Source organism: Antechinus flavipes, chromosome 4 (assembly GCF_016432865.1).
Source record: "Antechinus flavipes isolate AdamAnt ecotype Samford, QLD, Australia chromosome 4, AdamAnt_v2, whole genome shotgun sequence".
NCBI lineage: Eukaryota > Metazoa > Chordata > Mammalia > Dasyuromorphia > Dasyuridae > Antechinus > Antechinus flavipes.
In genome coordinates, this window is record NC_067401.1 from 231,566,507 (window position 1) to 231,588,686 (window position 22,180).

The window sequence follows — 22,180 nt, forward strand, 5'->3', positions numbered from 1 at the left end:
GACTGGCCCATTGGCCTATTTATGCTCCTTCCAGAGAGAGAGATTATGGGTAGTTCTACTTAGTACCTTGTTTCAGGTTCTGCCCAAAGCATCTTCTTGTAAGATTAGATCAACTCTAATTACTTAGCAGTTAGTAAGGATTCCAACAGTGTTGGGCTCGAATTCAGCATAATTCATGATACTCCAAAAGTCATAACAAGTTTTGTCCAGGTTCTAAACATGTCCTTGCTATGGATTTCCAATCACTCGGGGTAAAAACTTCATAAACCAAATTATCTAGTAACATCTTAACATAAGATGATATAGCCCCATAAAGAGTGCAATGTTTTTTTTTTTTTCAAATCCTTGTTTTTTTCCAAATCAAAAGGAGTGTATCTTCTCCTTTGTTGACCTGAAGAGTCAAGCTCTTAAATCACAGGTATGCATTTATTAAATAAGATACATGCTGTCCTTCATTTTTTGCCTTAACCAGTTCTTTTTGTAATCTTGTTAAATGAGGGATGTAGGTCAGGGGATGAGAAAGGCTCCCTCTGTGAAGTAGCATATTCAGAATTGTACTTAACTCCATTCTTGTTTAATTCTTCATCCTTTTCACCTAGTTTATTTGGATCCTCCCTATCCTGCTCTTTCTTCTTTTTCCTTATTCCATAATTTATACAATTTCCTAAAGCCAGTTGTATTAAATTGCATGTATAGAGTGTATCTTTGGAAATTGATTCAGGTCCATTTTCATTTAGAATTGACATAGTTGCTCTCCTACTAATTTCCATTCCACTAGATCCAATTCTTTTTCCTTAGAGAACCAAAGAAATTTGTACTACACAGTTTTTAAAAGTTCAGTGATCTTCTCTCAAATTATAATCAAACCTTGCCTTTTCATATGTCTGACAATGTTCTCTACACATTTTCCTTTAATTGGAAAAGAAGGCTATTTTCTAAACATCTGTCCCATTTTCATTGAAGTACTACTTTAGCCCTTTAACAAAGTTTCTTTGTCTATTTTTCTACTCACCCTAATTTCTGGTTCGGGGAGACTTTTCCACGGAAATCAGGATCATGTCTGTCCCACCTTTGGATGCCAAAATTTAATATTCTCTCTAAAATATAATGTTCTCTGGGATGAGGTTTCTTGGGGGGGGGGCTTCTGGGGCTAGCCTTCATTTCAGTTCAACAATCACACCAAATGCAGTCAGGTATTACAGTCTAAATCTTTTATTGTCTCTTTCCAAGTTCTGTCTTCTTTCCTGTGGTCCAGTTAGCTTTCTTGTAGGTCTATCTCTTTCCTTGGTTCCATGGGTCTGCGTTCCTGCCACCTTCTCTGACTTCTGAATCTGCCCAATTGAGTCCTGGCTAAGGCTCCTAGCTTACATATGCTCTCTTAAAGATGTGAATCTTGTAAAACTGTAATAAGTACTAAGTATATGTACTGAACTAGAGAACTGTTAAGCACCATGCTAAATTAGATAACTATCATCTCTATCAATTCCACTGACTTAGCACCTTGTTTCAAGTTCTAGCCCATAACACTATTTGAACAAATCACAAAACATTTTTCATGCAAATAAAATATGATTTAATTAACTATAAAAAACAACGGCTCATGGGCAGACTGACTCAAAATAATAAAAATGACAACCCTACCTAAATTAATTTACTTATTCAATTCCATGCCAAACAACCAAAAAATTATTTAACAGTGCTTGAAAAAAATTCACCTAGAAAAACAAAAGGTCAAGAATATCAAAGTAATAAAGAAAATAATATATGTAGAAAGGTGGCCTAGCCAAATTAGATTTAAAATTATATTATAAAGCAGCAAACTAATTGGTACTGACATATATTTAATAGTGGTACTTATAGAATGGCTCATATAGAATGGTGGATCAGCGGAAGAGGCGCGATAAACAAGGTATCTTAATAATAAATAATTGCAGTAATCTACTGTTTGATAAATCCAAAGATTCCAACTTCTGGAAAGAGAACTCACTATTTGACAAAAACTGCTGGGAAAACTGGAAAACAGTATGGAAAATATTAGGCTAGACCAACATCACACCATATACTAAAATAAGAACAGAATGGATATATTGTTTAGACAAAAAGAGTTATACCATAAGCAAACTACCAGAGCAAGAAATAGTTTAACTATGAGATCCATGGACAAGAATAGAATTTATGACCATAGAATAAACAACATCATGAAATACAAAATAGTTATTTTTGATTTTATTAAATTTAGAAAATTTTGCTCAAACAAAGCCAATGATTTTAATGGGAACAGAAATTTTGGGGGAAATTGAGTCAAATTTATAACAATGTAATCTATGCCCCAGTTGCTAAATGGTCAAAGAATAAGAATGGTCAGTTTTCATTTGAAGAAATTAAAGCTATAATTATAGAAAAAAATGCTCTTAATCAGTATTGATTAGAGAAACACAAATTAAAACAATTCTAAGACTCATTTTATATTTGTGATATTAATGTGACAGAAAAGGAAAATGATAAATTTTGAAGAAGATATGAAAAAATTGGAACATTATTGGTAGTGTTTTGAGTTAATCCTTGTATTTTGGAGAGGAATTTGGATCTATAGCTAAAACTAATCAAATTCTGCATACTCTTTGATCCAGTGATACCAGTCTTTTTTTAGGTCTGTATCCCAAAGAGATAATTGAAAAAAACAAAACAAAACAAAACAAAAAAAACAGACAGAAGCACCCACGTGTGCAAAAAACTGGAAAATGAGGGAATGCTTACAAAAGTGCATGTTGAAAACTATCTTTACATGTAATTAGAAAAGAAAATTAAAAAAAAAATACTATTACATTGTGGGGAGGGGTCATCCAAATAAAATCTCATCATCTATGACCCCTTGCTGAAGCCTGCTTAATGCTAATATATTTCTTTTATATATCATTTCCAATTTATGATATCAAAAACTTTTTGTTACCTGATTGCTTTCTTGCTGCATCTCATGATCTACTGTTAATAAAATATAAATACCTTGCCAAGATGGCAGAGAAGGCATATGGGACTTTCTAAGCTCCTTTCTTACCCTCATTATCAATATTATATTCAGCCTCAAAAATAGCGCTTGACTGCTACAACTCATAAAGATTAGAAGTACAACAACTCACCAGTCGAAGATTTATCTGGAATCTCATCAGAAAAGAAAATTTGTCCTAAGGGGCTGGGAGAAGATCAGCACAGGCAGGGAGAAAACTAGAGGCAAACCAAGTGGAGCCCCAAACTAGAAGTGAGAGCACAGATCACAGCACAAGCTCCTAGCTCTAACTAGTAATAAGGGGCTTTTCCTTGGCAGGGGGGCACAGCCCAGGGCAGCCCCTAATCTGCACAGTGGGGGCTAGGTTTGGGGAAATAGAACTTTCTCAGGGCAATTTGCTTCTGGGCAGAAACTACTGGGCAGAGATATCCGGTCCAAGCCTGGCTATTTGCTGGTCAGCTGCTAATACCCACAGCCCCACAAGGGACTCTGGCCTGGGGCACGGACACTTTCACCGCTTAGTCTCTAGCCTTAGTCGCTAAACCACACAGCTGAGGTCTCCACTGGACACTTCCATAGCTCTGCCAGTGCTAAATCACCTCTGGTTGGGGGTAGGGGAAACTTTCACTCAGCACTCCCATACCTCAGAGAAGGAAGCTAATTTACATCTCTCCCTGCTCTACCAAGGAAGTTGATAATCCCCATGCCCTGAAGTCATACTCTAAAGGCTTTAAAATGAATTAAAAAAGAAAAGGAAAATCGATAGCTTCCATACATAAAAAGAGCAAGTCTGCAACCCCAAAGAGACTAATAGCAAACAGTCACCAGACAATACCCCAAAGGGGAATTATATCTGTCCCCTTTTACATAACGCTCTCATAGAAGAGACCATTAAAAGTCTCAAAAGAGAGAAGAAAAATGGGGAAAGGAAAGAGACGTTTTGAAATATGAATTGGAAAAGGTAAAAAATTCCTAGGAAGTGCAGGGAAACAAAATTTGTGAATTGGAAAAAGTAAAAAAATCTTTGGAAAGTAAGATTTGTGAACAAGAAAGTAAGATTTGTGAATTGGAAAAGACAAAGAACTCACAAGAAAGTAGGATCTATGAATTGGAAAAAGAAAATAATTCACTAAAAAAAATTTATTAAAATGGAAAAAAATTCCATAGAGTAAAACAATTCATTTTAAAATTCAATTGGACATATACAGAAAGAAGTAAAAAAAAAAAAAAAAAAAAGCTAATGAAAATAATTCATTAAAAATCAGAACTGAATAAATAGAAACTAATGATTCATTGAGACAGTAAGAATCAGTCAAGCAATCAGTCATTTCCCAAAAAATGATAAATTGAAAAAAAAAATGAAATATCTACTTGGAAAAATGATGGACCTGGAAAATAGATCTAGGAGAGATAATCTGAGGATTATTGCACTTTCCGAAAATTATGATGAAAAAAAGAGCCTAAATACTATTTTACAAGAAATCATCAAAGAGATGTCCAGAGATAATAAAATCAGAAGGTAAAATAGACATTGGAAGAATGCATCGAACACCTTCTGAAAAAGACCCTAAAATAAAATATAAATATCTTAAGAGCAAGGATTGTCGTTTGCCTTCCTTTGGAACCATAGCAATTAGCAAAGTAACTGAAACACAGAAGATACTTAAAATTTATTGTCTGATTGACCCAAATAGCATTCAGTAAAGAAGTTTGAATTTGACTAATTTAAAACTAAAAAAGACAGACAACAATGGCATAATAAAATTATTTGTTTCTTTGTGTTTATGTTCAGTTATTCAGCTTGTATCTGACTTATCATGATGCTATGGACATTCTCCATGGAATTATCTTAGCAAAAATACTGGAAAAGGAACTTTGCCACTTCCTTCTCCAAATACAAAATTTACTTTATGATAAATTTGAATTTCAATTTAAAAAAATAAACATCATTTTTTTTCTTTACAATATGCTAATTTTTGAAACAGTTCATTGTATAAAACACATTTCTATGTAAGATGAAAGTGAAGGGTCTGTTGTGAAAATCAGTTCTGTAGATGAAAGGAAAAAGTTCACAAATGGTCAAATGTGGTACTGAGAAAGAGTCTTTCCATGTAGGCCTTTCTTGAGGGCCAGGTTATATAATACAAATTGGTGAAGTGTATGAACAGAGTAACTACCACACCTTAGTATTACAACTCCGATATGATTAGATATGATATGATTAGATATTGGAAGCAACAATAAATCATGCATACACCTTAGGGAAAGATAATGCAGTGCTTGAAAAACCAGAGCTTATTAGGTAAGGACAATTAAGAAATCTGAAGGTGAAAAATAATTTCAATAGCTTTAGGGATTTTACCGATTACAGAGAAAATAGAATAAATTAAAGCAGGAATCAGTTGGCTGGATTCTTCATAGTCATTTGCTGCAACACAGATTTATTGGTTTTATTTCAGCAAGAACAAAACTACAAAAACTTAAAAATTAATCATCAATGAACATGGTGCTATGAATAGCCTGGATTTAATTAAAATGAAGTTATATTTTAGAAATTGTCTGACCAGGTTTGGACAAAAAGTAATATGTGCTTTAAGATACTGCTGCTGCTGCTGATAGAATGGTGATTGTCATGATGGTAGTTTTAGTGGTTGTAGTGGTGGTGACTTTCTCCACTCTTCATTACATTTGTCTATGTTCTCGTAAAGTAGTGCTGAAATAAAAGAGGAAATAGCCTACTATTCATTTAAAAGGGAAGGGACAAGAATACATCAGAAAGGGAGCCAGATTTGTTGTTAAAAGATCTTGGTCCAATCATTAACTCTATTACATACCTATCTCTATAACTTTTGAGTGTCTTCACCTTTTATGTGCTGCTTTTTAGTTTTAAAATAAGGAAATAAATTTATGTTTAAATTTATGATTTTGGTTTAGTAATTGGCATATGCTTAAAATAGAGAAAACAATGAGAGAAATTCTAGGGACCTGCATCTGAGACCTAGAAATATGTATGAGCATCCCATAGAGTTGTGACTCTTTATGTTGTTTGCATAGATATAAATTTCTGCACCTTTACATCTACTTGAAGGAGTCAAAATCACTGTCTCTTTCCCAATGCTGCCAGATAAAGCCTCGATTACTCAGAGAAATGATTCATGAAATAAATGGGAAAGAGCTTAAAGGACACCTTCACATTTCCCTTAGGCTATGTGACTCTGATAAATGGATTGGAGTTGTGGAGTTCTTTCATTTGTCCTTGTCACTTCTAAGTGTGGGGATAAAAATTCTGGACTGAGTAATTTGACTGCCGAAGATCTTGGACTCCAGAATTCCAGGATGAATATTATAATCAACCCGGAGAATCCAGACTACTTAGAATCTAGCCCAACTGCTCTTTGTACTTGGAATTCCATACAATTCATGTTAGATAGAAAGTCAGTCAGACTGTAAATTTAATATCTTTCACCTCCCAAAGTCTAAAGTGATAGAGGGAAAAAATGATATCTTCAGGAAATAGGGAAAATACATATCTTTATGACTATACCTCAGTGGGAAATATTTACTGTAAAAGTTATGTTATGGATGGTTAAATTGGACTCCTAAAACTGGGGAGATTTAATTATAGGGAATAACAAGAGCCAAATAGTAAAGATGAAAGGCCCTCCAACTCATAAGAGTATCAAAGAATCCTGAGAGATGGGAATACTTTAGAACAAATATCCTTTAGGCAATACAGGAATCACTAGGCCAGAAGATCATTATTATACCCAGTACATCCTTGAGATATATTTTCATGTAGAATTCGTGGATCTAGTGATAAATTCATTAAGCTCTGACAACAAATCAAAAACAACTTATAATCAGTGGAGAAATGTAACTGATAGCTAAAGTTCACTTAATTCATAAAAGAGTAAATATTCAGGATGCATGACTAGTTACAAACCAAAATCAATAGTTTATAACCACATATCATCCTTTATTTCTTCAACTCTAATTACATGTAAGAGCAGCTAGGAGACACAGTGGATGGAGCACTGATCTTGAAATCAGGAAGACTCATCTTCATGAGTTCAAATCATTCTCAGACACTTACTAGCTTTGTGACACTGGACAAGCTACTTAACCCTCTTTGGCTTAATTACTTTTCTGTAAAATGAGCTTGAGAAGGACATGACAAACTTTTCCAGTAATTTTGCAAAGAAAACACCTAAACATGGATATGGAGAATTGGACAGGACTGAAACATAAATGAAAATTTTTTTTTCTTTTCCCTCCTCAGCCATTTATTTATCCATTCAAACATGCCAGTGACCTCACCACAATTCCAAATATCTTGCTCCTCCACTGCTTAAAAATCTGAAAGCTCTTTTTTCACAATTAAATAATAATACTTAAATAATTGCATTGTGTAAAGCACTGTGGTTTCCTACTAACTGTAGTATAGAAGAGGAAATTTACATATAAGAATAATTATGATGATGATAAATAAATAGATATCAAATAATATATTATGTGAGATTTGAAGAAAAAATGTTACCATAGATGTAGAGAAGAAGAATATTGAAAAATTGAATTTAAACTTATTAATAAGGGGAAGGGAAAGGACAAAATTTGAAAATAGAACTGGGGATTTTGTTATTAGTTGCTCTTCCTTTTTCTTTAAATTACAGCCTGCAGTTTGGTTAGAACATAAAGTGAATGATAGGACCTAATGTCTCATACTAGATTATATTAAAAAGATGAATAAGAACATACAATGGAGGTTTTTTGAATGTCTAGAAAAGAAGATTGAATTTTATTCTTTAAAAAGAACCATAACTTCAGTGGAGCAATTTATTTAAAAAACAAAATTAATAAATGTGCCAGTGTTTTATAGTTCTTTGTAGTTTATCATTCTTTTCCTTCTGTTGTTATAAAACTCTATAATTTTAAATTAAATTCATCTCATGCCTTTGAACCTTATAGCTATGAATTTGCAGCTAATTCATTATTTTGATTTTCCTTAAAATCCTTTTTTTCATTGTGGAAATTTGCTCTGCTTATAGTGAATTCAAAGAAATTTGACACATTATTTGTCCTCTAAAAAGGAAGACAGGGAAAGAGTCTAATGGTGTTTTCAATAGCTCTGTGTCTTGATAAAGCAGATAGATGGCTGAATGATTGAATGAAGATGAGGGTAGGCTATAATATTTTATGATTAAACAAAGAAACAAATGAAAATGAATAAATGAATTCATATGTTCTTGCATGAATGAATAAATGAAGCAAAAAAAAAAAATACAGGGAAAACATACAGACCAAAACTGATGTATAATTGATCTATAATGGCTTCCTGGAAATGAGGGAGTTGATTACTTTAGGAAGATATTAATAGGGAAGAAGATTATTGTCTGAATTGCTTTATTTCTAGGGAGAGAGAGAGAGAGAGAGAGAGAGAGAGAGAGAGAGAGATCCAAAATTACTTCCTTCTTTCCACTTTTACTTTTTTCTTAAAATGTTGAGCAATTTGATATAGGTTAAATATTTGCACACATGTAAAATATATTTTCATATTGGCACATTGCGAAAGAAGAAATGGAAAAAAGGAAATAATTATTCAAAATAAAGGATGTGAAAATAGTATGGATCAATGTGTATACAGATACCATCAGGTCTTTTTTTCAGATGTACATAAAATTTTCCATCATGAATTTATTGGAATTATTCTGAATCATTGTATGCTAAGAAAAGCTAACTCAATCATAAATGATCATTACACAGTTCTGCTGTTACTGTGTTTACTGCATTCCTATTTCAAGCAGGGACCATCCTGATGTTGTACAGACAACATCGGAATATGTGAGGTCACTGGTCATAACGTTATGTTCTAACACTGTCTTTACTTCATTCCTATTTCAAGCACGGATCATCCTGATGTTGTACAGACAACATTGGAACATGTGAGGTCACTAGTCATAGTGTTATGTTCTAACACAGTGACATTTTTTGACAGTCATAGAGCTTGCTGATATTAGTCTTTATACCACTACACACCTGTCAGATTGGCTAAGATGACAGGAAAAAATAATGATGAATGTTGGAGGGAATGCGGGAAAACAGGGACACCAATGTATTGTTGGTGGAGTTGTGAATGAATCCAACCATTCTGGAGAGCAATCTGGAATTATGCGCAAAAAAGTTATCAAACTGTGCATACCCTTTGATCCAGCAGTGCTACTACTGGGCTTATATCCCAAAGAGATACTAAAGAAGGGAAGGGGACCTGTATGTGCCAAAATGTTTGTGGCAGCCCTGTTTGTAGTGGCTAGAAACTGGAAAATGAATGGATGCCCATCAATTGGAGAATGGTTGGGTAAATTGCGGTATATGAATGTTATGGAATATTATTGTTCTGTAAGGAATGACCAGCAGGATGAATACAGAGAGGCTTGGCGAGACTTACATGAACTGATGCCAAGTGAAATGAGCAGAACCAGGAGATCATTATACACTTCGACAATGATATTGTATGAGGATGTATTCTGATGGAAGTGAATTTCTTTGACAAAGAGACCTAACTGAATTTCAATTGATAAATGATGGACAGAAGCAGCTACACCCAAAGAAAGAACACTGGGAAATGAAAGTGTACTATTTGCATTTTTGCTTTTCTTCCCAGATTATTTTTACCTTCTGAATCCAATTCTCCCTGTGCAAAAAGAGAACTGTTTGGTTCTGCAAACATATATTGTATCTAGGATATACTGCAACATATCTAACATATATAGGATTGCTTGCCATTTGGGGAGGGAGTGGAGGGAGGGAGGGGAAAAATCGGAACAAAAACGAGTGAAAGGGATAATGCTGTAAAAAACTTACCCTGGCATGGATTCTGTCAATATAAAGTTATTATCAAATAAAATAAAATAAAATAAAATATTTAAAAAAAGAAGAAATAGACCTTAAAACTATAATAAAACTTGCACTCTCAGAAATACATAAATCAAACCATAAAACAAATAAGAAAGAAGTTAAAGTGAGAAATAGAATGTTAGAAAAATTATGTATGATAGATCTTTGGAGAAATTTGAATAGAGACATAAAGGAATATACTTTCTTCTCAGCAGTTCATGGAACCCATACAAAAATTGATCATATATTAGGACATAAAGACTTCAGAATTAAATGCAGAAAGGCAGACATAGTAAATGCATTCTTTTCAGATCACAATGCAATAAAAATTACATCTAAGAAAATCTAGGGCTAAATAGACCAAAAAGTAATTGGAAACTAAATAATCTCATCTTAAAGATGAATGGGTGAAACAGTGTAGAGACAATTAATAATTTCACAGAAGAGAATGACAACAATGAGACAACATACCAAAATTTGTGGGATGCAGTCAAAGCAGTAATAAGGGGAAATTTTATATCTTTAGAGGCTTGCTTGAATAAAAAAGAGAAAGAGAAGGTCAATGAAGTGGGCTTGCAACTTAAAAAGCTAGAAAAAGACCAAGTTAAAAACTCCCAATCAATTACTAAACTTGAAATTCTAAAATTAAAAGGAGAAATTAATAATATTGAAAGTAAAAAAAACCTATTGAACTAATAAATAAAACTAAGAGTTGGTGTTATGAAAAACCAAAAAATTAGATAAACCTGTGGTAGATTTGATTATAAAAATGAAAGAGAAAAATCAAATTGTTAGTCTTAAAAATAAAAAGGGAGAATTTTCCACCACTAAGGAGGAAATTAGAGCAATAATTAGGAGGTACTTTGCCCAAATTTATGCCAAAAAATTTGATAACTTAAGTGAAATGGATGACTACCTTCAAAAATATAGTATATGTAATATTAACTCCAATGCTATATAAACTATTTGAAAAGAAAATAGGGAATGAAGGACTACTACTAAATTCCTTTTATGACACAGACATGTTACTGATATCAAAACTAGGTAGGTTGAAAACAGAGAAAGAAAATTATACACCAATCTCTGTAATGAATATCGATGCTAAAATATAAAATAAAATATCAACAAAAAATTAGAAAAAAGTATCTGCAGGATAACACCATGACAAAGTAGTCTTTATACCAGGAATGCAGGGCTCATTCAAAATTAGGAAAACTATTAGCGTAATTGACTATATCAATAACCAAATTTTTAAAAACGCATAAGACCATCTCAATAGATGCAGAAAAAGGATCCGATAAAATCCAACATCCATTCCTATTAAAAACACTTGAAAGTATAGAAATAAATGGACTTTTTCTTAAAATAGTCAATAGCATCTATTTAAAACCATCAGTAAGCATCATATGTAATGGGGATAAACTGCAACCATTCCAAATAAGATCAAGAGTGAAATAAGGTTGCCCAATATCACCATTACTACTTAATATTATATTAGAAATGCTAGCTTTGGCAATAAGAATTGAGGAAGAGAAATAAAGGAATTAGAGTGGGTAATGAGGAAACCAGATTATCACTCTTTGCAGATGATATGGTGGATTAATTAGAGAACCCCAGAAATTCTACTAAAAAGCTATTAGAAATAATCCACAACTTTAGCAAAGTTGCAGTATACAAAATACACCTACATAAATCATTAATATTCTTATATATCACTACCAAAATTCAATAGTTAGAGATACAAAGAGAAATTTCATTTAAAATAACTGCCAATAGTATAAAAATTTGGGAATCTATCTTCCAAGAGAAAGTCAGGAACTCTATGAACAAAACATTTCCACACAAATAAAGTCAGATCTAACCAATTGGGAAAAAATTAAGTGTTTTTGGATAGGTTGAGCGAATATAATAAAGATGACAATACTATCTTAAACTAAATTATTTATTTAGTACTATACCAATCAGACTCCCAAAAAACTATTTAATGACCTAGCAGAAATAACAACAAAATTCTTCTGGAAGAACAAAAGTTCAAGACTTTCAAGGGAACTAATGAAAAAAAAAATGAAATGAAGGTGGCCTAGCTGTACCAGATCTAAAAGTATATTGATTGTTTCTAATAACTTTTTGGTAGAATCTCTGGGGTTTTCTAAGTATACCATCATATCATCAGCAAAGAGTGATAATTTGGTTTCCTCATTGCCTATTCTTATTCCTTTAATCTCTTTCTCAACTCTTATTGCCAAAGCTAGCATTTCTAATACAATATTAAATAGTAACCGTGATAGTGGGCAACCTTGTTTTACTCCTGATCTTATTGGGAATGGTTGCAGTTTGTCCCCGTTCCATATAATGCTTACTGCTGGTTTTAAATAGATGCTACTGATTATTTTAAGGAAAAGTCCATTTATTCCTATACTCTCAAGAGTTTTTAATAGGAATGGATGTTGTATTTTATCAAATGCTTTTTCTGCATCTATTGAGATGATCGTATGGTTTTTGTTAATTTGATTATTAATATGGTCAATTATGCAGATAGTTTTCCTAATATTGAACCAGCCCTGCATTCCTGGTATAAATCCTACTTGATCATGATGTATTCTCCTAGGGATGATTTTCTGTAGTCTTTTTGCTAATATCTTATTTAAGATTTTAGCATCAATATTCATTAGGGAGATTGGTCTATAATTTTCTTTCTCTGTTTTCAACCTACCTGGTTTAGGTATCAGTACCATGTCTGTGTCATAAAAGGAGTTTGGTAGGACTCCTTCATTCCCTATTTTTTCAAATAGTTTATAAAGTATTGGGGCTAATTGTTCTTTGAATATTTGGTAGAATTCACATGTAAATCCATCTAGTCCCAGGGATTTTTTTTTTAGGGAGTTGATTAATAGCTTGTTCTATTTCTTTTTCTGAAATGGGACTATTTAAGCAATTTACTTCCTCCTCTGATAATTTGGGAAGCCTATATTTTTGGAGGTAGTCATCCATTTCGCTTAGGTTGTCAAATTTATTGGCATAAAGTTGGGCAAAGTAACCCCTTATTATTTCTTTAATTTCCTCTTCATCAGTGGTAAGTTCTCCTTTTTCATTTTTAAGACTGACAATTTGATTTCCCTCTCTCCTTTTTCTAATCAGATTTACCAAAGGTTTATCAATTTTATTGGTTTTTTCATAAAATCAACTCTTAGTTTTATTTATTAGTTCAATAGTTTTTTTTTTTTTTTTACTTTCTATATTATTAATTTCTCCTTTTAATTTTAGAATTTCAAGTTTAGTAATTGATTGGGGGTTTTTAATTTGGTCTTTTTCTAACTTTTTAAGTTCCAGGCCCAATTCATTGATCTTTTCTTTTTCTATTTTATTCAAGTAAGCCTCTAAAGATATAAAATTTCTCCTTATTACTGCTTTGGCTGCATCCCATAAATTTTGATATGATGTCTCATTGTTGTCATTATCTTGAGTGAAATTATTAATTGTGTCTATAATTTGCTGTTTCACCCAATCATTCTTTAAGATGAGATTATTTAGTTTCCAATTACTTTTTGGTCTATTTACACCTAACTTTTTGTTGAATGAAGTTTTTGTTGCATTGTGGTCTGAAAAGAAAGCATTTACTATTTCTGCCTTCCTGCATTTAATTTTGAGGTCTTTATGTCCTAATATATGGTCAATTTTTGTGTAGGTTCCATGAACTGCTGAGAAGAAAGTATACTCCTTTCTGTCACCATTCAGTTTTCTCCAGAGATCTATCATACCTAATTTTTCTAATATTCTATTTATCTCTTTAATTTCTTTCTTATTTGTTTTGTGATTTGATTTATCTAAATCTGAGAGTGCAAGACTGAGATCTCCCACTATTATAGTTTTGCTGTCTATTTCTTCTCGCAACTCTCTTAGCTTCTCTTTAAGGAAGTTAGATGCTATATCACTTGGTGCATATATGTTTAATACTGATATTGCTTCATTGTCTATAGTACCCTTAAGCAAGATATAGTTTCCTTCCTTATCTCTCTTAATTAGATCAATCTTTGCTTTTGCTTGATCTGAGATAAGGATGGCTACCCCTGCTTTTTTTTACTTCACCTGAAGCATAATAGATTCTACTCCAGCCTTTTACCTTTAGTCTGTATGTATCTCCCTGTTTTAAATGTGTTTCCTGTAACCAACAGATTGTAGGGTTCTGACTTTTGATCCAGTCTGCTATCTGCCTCCTCTTTATGGGAGAGTTCATCCCATTCACATTTGCGGTTAAAATAACCAATTCTGCATTTTCTGCCATCCTAATATCCCCAGATTATACTTTTCTTTTTCTTGCCCTTCTTCCCTTCTTCCCTATTGGTCCCACTAACATCGCATAGCTCTCCCTCTTTAGTATCCCTCCCTCCTCCCTTTGAATCCCTTCCCCTTTCTTGTACCCTTCCCTTATTACTCTTTTTCCTTCTCCCTTTTCCTCTCCCACTTTTTAATGAAGTGAGAAAAGAATCTGTGTAAAACAAATATGTCAATTGTTTCCTCTTTGAGTCAACTCTGATGAGAGTAGGATTCACACAATGTTCCTCCCCCTCTCTAAGTTCCCTCATATATGATAGGTTTCCTTTGCCTCATTGTCGCATGTAGTTTCCCTCTTTTTATCTCCCTTCTTCCCTTTTTCTGATGCTATCCCCTTTCCATTTCTACTTCCCTTTTTTATGTTATATTGGTAAAATCAAATTATACATATGATTTTTATGTATATTCACAACAGAAATACAGTTCTCAAGAGTTCCTTTTACCTTTTTCTATTTCTCTTGATTCCTGTTGTTGAAGATCAAATTTTTTGTTGAAGTCTGGTTTTTTCCTTAGAAACAGATGGAATTCCTCTATTTCATTAAATGTCCATCTTCTTCCATGGAAAAAAATACTCAGCTTAGCTGGATAGTTTATTCTTGGCTGCATTCCAGGTTCTTTTGCCTCTTGGAATATCTGATTCCAGGCCCTTCTATCCTTTAATGTTGAGGCAGCCAGATCTTGCGTGACCCTTATTGTTGCATCTCAGTATTTGAACTGTTTTTTTTCCTGGCTGCTTGTAAAATTTTTTCTTTAGTCTGGAAATTCTGAAGTTTGGCCACAATATTCCTTGGAGTCTTTATTTTAGGGTCTTTTTCAGAAGGTGTTCGATGAATTCTTTCAACGTCTATTTTCCCTTCCAGTTCTATTACTTCTGGGCAGTTCTCTTTGATGATTTCCTGTAAAATAGTATCTAGGCTCTTTTTTTCATCATAATTTTCTGGTAGTCCGATGATCCTCAGGTTATCTCTCCTAGATCTATTTTCCAGGTCTGTTGTTTTTCCAAGTAAATATTTGACATTTTTTCCAATCTTTCATTTTTTTGGTTTTGCTTGACTGATTCTTGATGTCTCAATGAATCAGTCATTTCTATTTGTTCAGTTCTAATTTTTAGTGAGTTATTTTCTTCGTTAGCTTTTTTTACTTCTTTTTGTATATGTCCAATTGAGTTGTTTTGCTCTATGGAATTTTTTTCCATTTCACTAATTTTTTTTTTCATGAGTCATTTTCTTTTTCCAATTCGCAAACTCTGTTTTTTACCTTTTCCAATTCACATTCAAATTTTTCTTTTAGTGAGTTATGTGTCTTTCCCCATTTCTCTTCTAGTTCTCTTTTAAGGTTTTTAATAGTCTCTTCTAGGAGAGCCTTTTGTATTGGAGATTAACAATCGTCTGGAGACTGTCTGGTATTAGTCTATTCAGGGTTGAAAAGCTGTTCTCTTTCTGTGTAGAAACTATCAATCATTCTTTTGATTTTTTTACTCATTTTGTTAAAGCCTGTAAGGTCTGCCTTCAGAGCCAGGAGGTTACCAGCTTCCTCTGCAGAGCAGTGAAAGGTATATGGACGGGTAGCTGTCCTGCCCACCGGCTACAAAAAGCAGCGAGGTACTGGAGTGCTCTGAGAAAGACCTCCCCACCTGAAAGTAACTCAGGCCTGCAGGGCCAGGCTGGGAAAGTGCCTTTCAAAGAACCTCAGCTATGTGAGATAACGACTGCCCTGGGGCTAGACACTTAGCAGTGAGAGTTTCACTGCCCCAAGCCAAACCCTGCCCTGGGGCTGTGGGTATTAGCAGCTGTGCAGTGAATGATTTGCAGGGACCAGAAGTGTCTGCCTGGGAAGTGCAGTCAGCTGGGGGGGTTCTATTGCCCCAGGCCAAGCCCCCCACTCTGTCGATTAGAGGCTGCCCAGGTTGTGCCCCCTTGCTGTGCAGATTAGTAACTGCCCCTGCAAAAGCCCTGAACTGCCCGCTGTGGCCACAGGGCTGCGGTAAAGTCTGCCTGAGTCACTTCCGGGTTTGAGGGGTTACAGCCAGATCTCGTTAGGTTCTGGCATTTTTTAGAGGACCCTCTGTTTTAGGCTTTAACTTCTCTGCCAGTTTACTGCTTTGTAATCAAGGCAGAGCAGTTAGCCTATAGCAGAGTGGTCCCTATAACTTTTCTAGCCACAGAAATCACCCCTGCCCCTGGTCTGCTCAGGATGCTAGCCTCTTGCTGCCTGTGCTAGTCTGTTCCTGGCTCCTCAGGACAAACCTTTCCTGGCGAGCTTCCCGATTGGCTGGTAAGTTGTAGTGCTTCTTATCTTCATGAATTTAAGCAGTGAAGAGTTATTTTTGAGGCTGGATTAAATAGTTGGTTATGAGGGTAATGAGAGGAACTTAGAGAGTCGTGTGTGCCTGCTCCGCCATCTTGGCTCCGCCCCGGAAGTCCTAGGACAATCAATTCTGATGGACATGGCTCTCTTCAACTTTGAGATGATTTAAACCAGTTCCCCTCATGCAATGATGAAGAGAGTCATCTACACCCAGAGAGAGAACCATGGGAACAGATTGTGGATCACAACATAGCATTCTCACTCTCTCAGTTGTTATTTGCTTACATTTTATTTTCTTTTTCAGTTAGTATTTTTTTTTCCTTTTTGATGTAATTTTTCTTGTTCAACAAAATAACTATAAATATGTAAACATGCATTGGATCTAACATGTATTTCAACGTATTTAACATATATTGAACTACCTGCCAGATAAGGGAGGGCATGGGGGGAAGCAGGTGAAAATTTTTAACAAAAGGTTATGTAAGGTCAATGTTGGAAAATTTACCCATGCATATGTTTTGTAAATAAAAAGCTTTAAAAATATATGCATATATATACATATATCAATCAAAAAAGAAATAATAGAAAATGAAAAAAGAGATAAGGATATTACATCTTTACAAAGGTTACTGTAAACAATGAAGTAGTAATAATATATGCACTAAGAGGTAAAGCATATAAATTTCTAGAGAAGATTTTTAAGTCAGTTACAGGAAGAAATAAATAGCAAAACTGTATTAGCGTGGGACCTCAGCATTCCCCTCTCAGAATCAGACAAATCTAACCACAAAATAAACAAGAAAGAAATTAAGAAGATTAATACAAGAAAACCTGGATATAGTAAACCTCTGGTGAAAATTGAATTGGGACAGAAAGGAATACACCATTTTATTAGCAGGACATGGCACCTTAACAGAAATGACCATGTTTTAGGGCAAAAAAACTTAACAATCAAGTGTAGAAAGGCAGAAATAGTAAGTGCTTTCTTTTCAGATCAGAATCTAATAAAAATTATATTTAATGCTGGACCAGGGAAAGGTAGATTGAAATATTAGAAAAAAAAAAGAAATTGAATAAGCCATTCATGAACTCACTAAGGAAAATCTCCAAGACCTGGAAGAGCCAAAATAGAGAAAAAATTTCAGACCAATCTCCATAATGAATACTAATGCAAAAATTTTCAATAAAATATTAGCAAAGAGATTAGAGCAATTTATCCACAGAATAATACACTGCAAACAAATGAGATTTTTACAAAGAATGTAGGACTTTAATATCATGAAAATTATGATCATAATCAAACCATTTCAATAACAACACCATCAGAAATTGTATGATAATCTCAATAAATGCAGAAAAAGTTTAGAAAAATAGATCACCCATTCCTATTAAAAACATGAGAGAGCATAGGGATAAAAGGATCTTTCCTTAAATTAATAAGCAGTATCTATCTAAACTCTAAAGCAATCATTATTTGTAATGGAGAGAAACTGAATGCATTCCCAATAAGATCAGTGTGAAACAAGGTTGTCCATTATCACCACTATTATTCAGCATTGTACTAGAAATGTTAGCTTTAACCATGAGACCCATGAGAACTTAAAGAATCCTAGAAAATCATCCAAAAACCTACTTGAAATAATTCACAGGTAGTGGCAGGATATAAAATAAATCCACACAAATTATCAGCATTTCTATATATTACTGACAAAGCCCATCACCAAGAGCTGGAAAGAGAAATCCCATTCAAAATAAATGTAAAGAAAATAAAATATTTGAATGTCTGCCTGTCAAGACAAACCCAGGAAGTATATGGATACAATAACAAACACCTCTTACACAAAAAAAGTCATTTTTGAACAACTAGAAAAATACCAATTACTCATGAGTAGGCTGAGCTACTATAATAAAAATGACAATTTTATCAAACATGGTCTACCTATTCAGTGCCATACCAACCAAACTGCCAAAAATTATTTTATAGAACTAGAAAAAAATAACAACAAAATTGATCTAGAAGAGCAAAAGTTCAAAAGTATCAAGGGAATTAGTGGGGGAAAAAAAAGGAAGAATGCTGGATTAGCAGTATCAAATCTAAAATTAGTTTATAAAGCAGGAGTCATCAAAATCATTTGGTACTGGCTAAGAAATGATGGATCAGTTGAATAGATCAGATATACATGATACAACAACAAATACTATAGTAATCTAGTGGAGGAACTCCAAATTTCACATAAGAAGAACTATCTGAACAAAAATTAATGAGAAAAGTGGAAACATTTTTTCAGAAACTCAGCATCGACCTACATTTCACATCTCATACCAAAATAAAGTAAAAATTGTGACATGATTTGGCAATAAAGGATTATACATTAAGCAAATTAAGAGAGTAAGAGATGATTTACCTAATAGATCTTTGATTAAGAGACGAATTTATGATTAAAAATAACTAGAGAACATTATAAAAGGCAAAATTCTGCTCATAAATACTGCTTTCTTAAAAAGTCTAACTCCTTTCTATGGGCCCTTCTTACTCATTTCTTAGTGCTCCATCCCATTAATATCACTTTGTACTTATTTTTAACAAATTTTGCATTTCCTTATATTTATCTTTAAGCAATTAGTAAAATGTAAGACTACTGGTTTACTTTTGTCTTTGTATTCACATCACATTACACAATGATTGCCTTACTGAATTGAGAGCAGCAAGAAAATGAGGTTTCTGGAAACTTTGTTATTTAGGAATTAATGGAAAGGGACAGTTAGGTGATGTAGTAGATAGAGCACCAGCCCTGAAGTCAGGAGGACCTGAGTTCAAATGTGGTCTCAGACACTTAACACTTCCTAGCTGTGTGACCCTGGGCAAGTTACTTAACCCCGATTTGCCTCAGAAAAAAAAAAAGAAAGAAAGAAAGAGAAAGAAAGAAAGAAAGAAAGAAAGAAAGAAAGAAAGAAAGAAAGAAAGAAAGAAAGAAAGAAAGAAAGAAAGAAAGAAAAATGTGGGATTCTTAGACTGAAGAGAAAAAAAAAGAATCAAAATATTTATCTTTAAATATTTGCAAAGGCTTTCAAGATTAAAAAAAAGAGTTAAACTGGGTTTTTGTGTGTGTGTGTGTTTAGAGGACAAAAATATAAACAATGATTAGAAATTAAAAAAAATAATCTGCTAATCAAAAACTTTTCATATTCATAGCTTTCTGAAGATGTAATGGATTATGTTATACAGGAAGGAAGGAATTCCCATTCTCTAATTTTTTCACCAAGTGTTTGGATAACCTTTACTTGACATAGATGGCTAGTACATTATGAATTTCTTTTATCAATTTTAAGCTCTTTGAGAAAAAATAAAGAGCTATGGTAATATTTTTCCCATTCTCAGCAACCAGGAAATTATCTTGTGAATAGTAACTGCTTTATTATTTTTTTAAATGGATTGTATTATAAAGATATTTTTGTTCAGTTTTGGCTTGTATTAGTTGACATGTGAAGTTCCATCCATTTTGTGATATTCTTCTCTTAAGCCACTTCTAGAAAAAAACTTCAAAAGGGGAAAGTGATAGTTTTTATGATTAATAATATATTCTGACAGAATTACAGTATTGTATCATCTCCAGATTGGAATTGTAACACACTTTAGAAATTACCATATTTTATAAGAAAACCTATATATAATCTGCTGCAAAAGCAAGCCTGCAGATACAATTTACAATTGGGGTGGACAAGTGGGTGGATTATATATTTTAATTCTCAGGCAACTCTATTTGAAATATTTTCCCCCATATCAAGAAAAAAAATTTCCTCTCTGCAACTTCATTCATTTCTTTAGTTTTGGTACTTAAGGAAACATAATAGATATGAATTTTCTGCCACATTATAAGTACTTCACATTCTTCTATAAAAAAGAAACTATGACTCTTTCTGGACAAATAAACCAATCTTTATTAGAAGAAACAAAGGTGGGGTCTGCAGTCTACCCAGTATGGTCTTTGATCCCAAGATCCATAATTTAGTTATTTATAGGCTTCTTTGTTTATGCATTGTGCAACACAGTGCTCTAGAAGATTATTTATGCAAGATTGCATTTTGTAGGTCACTATGTCCTTACTTTGTGATTCCTAACTCTGTACTTTCTATGATATTTCAATGGACTCTTTCATGTATCAGCCATTTATAGAACTTTCTTACTTTTTATTTCAATATAAAGATTAATATATAGGTAGGATTATTAGGGTGACAAACTTACGATAAACACTTTATAATGAATTGGTTTCACTTCTAAGATTAATTAAATCAAAATTTTCTTAGGACTGCATCATAGTTTGGTTGTACATAGTTTTCTTTTTTTTTTAAACTCAGGATTATGTTTTTATAAGTCTCACAATTACTTCTTGCCTTAATGATTAGATCTGATAAAAGATTAGCAAGACAATATAGAATAAAGCACTCATGGCATTGATTATTGATCTTTTTTCTTTTCATTTGGTATTATCTATTGTCCCCGTAAGTATTCTCTTTAAAATAAAAATCCCTAGATTTCTTAAATATTTCTTAAACACACTTATATGACATTTTGCAGTTCCTATACCATATTTTTTTTTCCTTTGGAAATACTCCAAATTCTTAGAAGGAATTAAATTGTTCAGTGGATAGATCGCTGGGCCTGAAGTCTGTAAGACATCATGAAACTGAACTTCAGAAAATTATTAGCAATTAGTACATTTCTTGGAATAAATTAAGTACCTAATGAATACATATTTCTTTTCTTCCTTCCTTCTTTCCTTTCTTCCTTCTTGCCATTAAACTTCATGCATGGCTAAACTAGGAAAGATTATGGCAGAATGCATTGCCTTTCAAGGAAATTTATGAGATAGTATATTCCTTTTTTAGACATTTCACTATTTACTCATTTTCAGTTGGCAACCCTCTAAAACCCTCATATATTTTTCATGCAAACTGCTGTCTAGCTATGCCTATCACATAATGTGATAGTTTTTTTTTTCAAAACTTCAAATGTTCATTATTTTATTTGATTAGGTTTGCCCATAATTTATACTCATCAATTTTTTTTTAAAGTCTATTCTCTTTCCAACATATTATCTATGGTCCAGATTTGTTTTGATTTAAAAATTTGATAAATGAAGTATCATTTTTCAATTTAATCATTATTTTAAAAGTTGGATTGCACAGATACAACAATAGGTAGCTAGAAGTCCTCATTAGAGACCTTCATACATACTGAAGTGAATGAGTTGTCATCAAAAGATGTGTTAACTTCAAATTTTCTAATGAGGACTTCTAGGGCCTTTAATGAGGACTACACACACACACACACACACACACACACACACACACACACACACGTAAACTTAGGTATTTGCATCTTGCAGACATTATGGACATTATTAAACACTTTTAAGTACCTTCTTAAAATCTAGTTATAGCAAACTTATGACATTACTTATTGATCACACACACATACATACAGCAAAGGAGAGTTACATATCACTTGGTTCCTGTTAAGTATTGATGGATTTTAAAATCATTACTTCCATTTCATATGGTCATTGATCATGCTTTTCATAATGCTCTAGATTCTCCCCCTGCCACCAAAAATGAAGTACCACTCAATACTCAATAATTTGCAAA